Raw genomic sequence first — 2,437 nt, forward strand, 5'->3', positions numbered from 1 at the left:
TTAGTTCTAGTTTTTAGCGTTGTGCTTCTTTATGCTTGGTCAATTTCTCTTAGTCTTTTGTTAGCCTTAATGTGTTTGTAGAGCGACAGTATTACATAGAAAATGTAAATATTGAGAGCAAAAGAAGGAATATAACGGACTGCGGGCTGAATTTGTCCTGAACTAAGTTGATCAAACAGTAGAATTATGACCAATACTGAGGAAGCTGCTTGCAATATTAGCCACGGCAATAAATATCCATGGCGGTTCTGTGTAGGAAATTATCAGCCAATTAGTAATATGTTATATGTATAAGCCCTATACATACCTTATTGACACCGACTATAAGGAAAATCGAAGTAATTACATGTAAAGAAATGATAGCCATGTATATGCATCCAGTCGAAGCATCTAAAAATAATCACACATTTAACACACACACACAGAACTGGAATTGCTAATGCTTTAATTTACCTAGCTGCACACTACACGCCGTTGGATGGCCATCCTTAAATGTCACCATTTTGGTTCCACCCATAAGCCAAAACACGAAAATATATAGCACGAGCGAAAGAATAAGTCCCGACCAGCCAATGACTTTTCCCGCCGTATGGAGACGCAAGCAGCACAGTCCGCTCAACATTTTGATTGAGTCAACAAAAATTTAGTTTTCACGCCGATTCGATATATGTATGTATGTATAACTTGAACCCAATGTAGAGAATGATTCGAAATATAATGTAGCTTGGCTGATTGAACTCAAACGAATGAGAACCTATGGGAAGAAACCATGGATTCAACCTGTATGAGGCTCTTGAGGCTTATCGTTTATTAACATTTTAAAATGTTTACAATATTTACGGAGAGCAACGCAAAGTCTTGTGGCTCTGAATAACACTCTAGAAATGCTTTCTCAATGTGGGGAATTTAAAACACGATCTTCATTACTTGAATTGAAAAAATGAACTGATTGTGTATATAAATGAAATCTTAGAATCTAGGAGACGTTTTTCGTGGGTTGAAAATTGTTTCTATTCCATGCTCAGCGTCGGTTACTTGATACAATCATAAGTGTTTTGTATATTTATCTGTTCAATCTGATTTGGTGAAGCCATTTCAGATGACTCGATGTTTAGATTTTAAGGACAATCTTTTGAGTTGACATTTGCTTTTTATCTTACATACAAACATAACATTTTAAAAACGTAGGTAATATCAACTAGATAAACTACACCAAAAAGGATACCATTAGGATCAAAGGATATACAAACTTAATTATTAAAAAATTTAAAACTGAAAATATTTCTTTGCTTTAGTTGCGAATATCAAAAGGGTATGCAATTTGTCTTGATTAGTCCAAGAAAAGTTAAGTATAAAATGTTGTTATCTTATCTTATATCTTATAAAAAAATGCAACACTAATAAAATAAAAATATCTTACCGAGAAATGATACAGTGGCCAATTTGTGTGTATACACCACACAGGATGTAGCAGATCTCGTCAACAGTTCAAATCAAGATAATAAATAAATATAACTCTTATCCAGAGAAGATCAACCGGGGCATTATGGTTCTATAAAGAGGAAATACAAATATATTATTAACAGGAATGTTTATCCATTGGTTATATAAGTTACGAATCTTAGTCCCTGCTCGGCCGTCAGTTATAAGCCTAATTTACGAGTCTCCGTGTCGGGCTGTGGCCTTACCATGATCCTTCAGACACACATGGAAGATGAAGAATCTTTCTCTAACCACTAGTTATAAATGAAACTTTCGATTATTATTCGATTATTAATCACTAGATTGTACTTCTAGTTCCAAGGCCAGACTAAGACTGCCTTTCATGTGGAGATCGGGGCTTTAAATATACCAAGGGGGCTGATCATTGTCTATTGTTCGTACTGTGGCCGATCTGGAGAGTTGGTCGCTCTTCCGGTAAAGTCAGCAGAAACAGGTTGATAGAAATTTGCTTATGCTATGTGATAGGAAGTTAGTATTGGATCAAGCATTAAGAAATCGATTGATTCCTTAAGGTATAGGAGTCAACAATGGGAGAAATGGATTGTGTAACGGAGAGACACGTGCGCTAACTTACATACATACATACATAGTATGTATATATGTAGGTACATAGCATTTAATGAGGTCTAATAAAATGTAACTGTCAACCGCATAGTTCGAGATGATTTAAAATGTTATAAATTCATACCATAAACTGATTTACATCAGCCGGCCAAAATCCAGCTTTTGTTATTAGAATAAATTTGAATTTTTTTGGTTTTTGAGGTTGCCAGACAGTAAATTGAACATGCTACAATAGATGATTTCGATCTATCGATGCCTATCGGAACTTGACGCGTTTCCATAACTATTCAAGTTTCGGTTTGGCGTTTCGCAACACTTCCTAAACTTGCAACGCCAAAGATTTAAGTGATTTCCAACACCGTTTTTTCGC

The 2,437-nt window shown here is 35.3% G+C and overlaps 1 long non-coding RNA gene across 1 annotated transcript; it reads right to left on the reverse strand.

Moving 5' to 3' along the window:
- Nucleotides 1–200: 200 nt before the first annotated feature.
- Nucleotides 201–513, reverse strand: LOC137575852 (uncharacterized). The gene is made up of 3 exons (XR_011032250.1): nt 454–513; nt 308–390; nt 201–248 (listed from the first exon to the last, which is right to left on the reverse strand). It is a non-coding gene; the product is annotated as an uncharacterized lncRNA (long non-coding RNA).
- Between the last annotated feature and the right edge of the window lie 1,924 nt (nt 514–2,437).

This window comes from Drosophila tropicalis, unplaced genomic scaffold, assembly GCF_018151085.1.
Source record: "Drosophila tropicalis isolate 14030-0801.00 unplaced genomic scaffold, ASM1815108v1 contig_593, whole genome shotgun sequence".
Classification (NCBI taxonomy): domain Eukaryota; kingdom Metazoa; phylum Arthropoda; class Insecta; order Diptera; family Drosophilidae; genus Drosophila; species Drosophila tropicalis.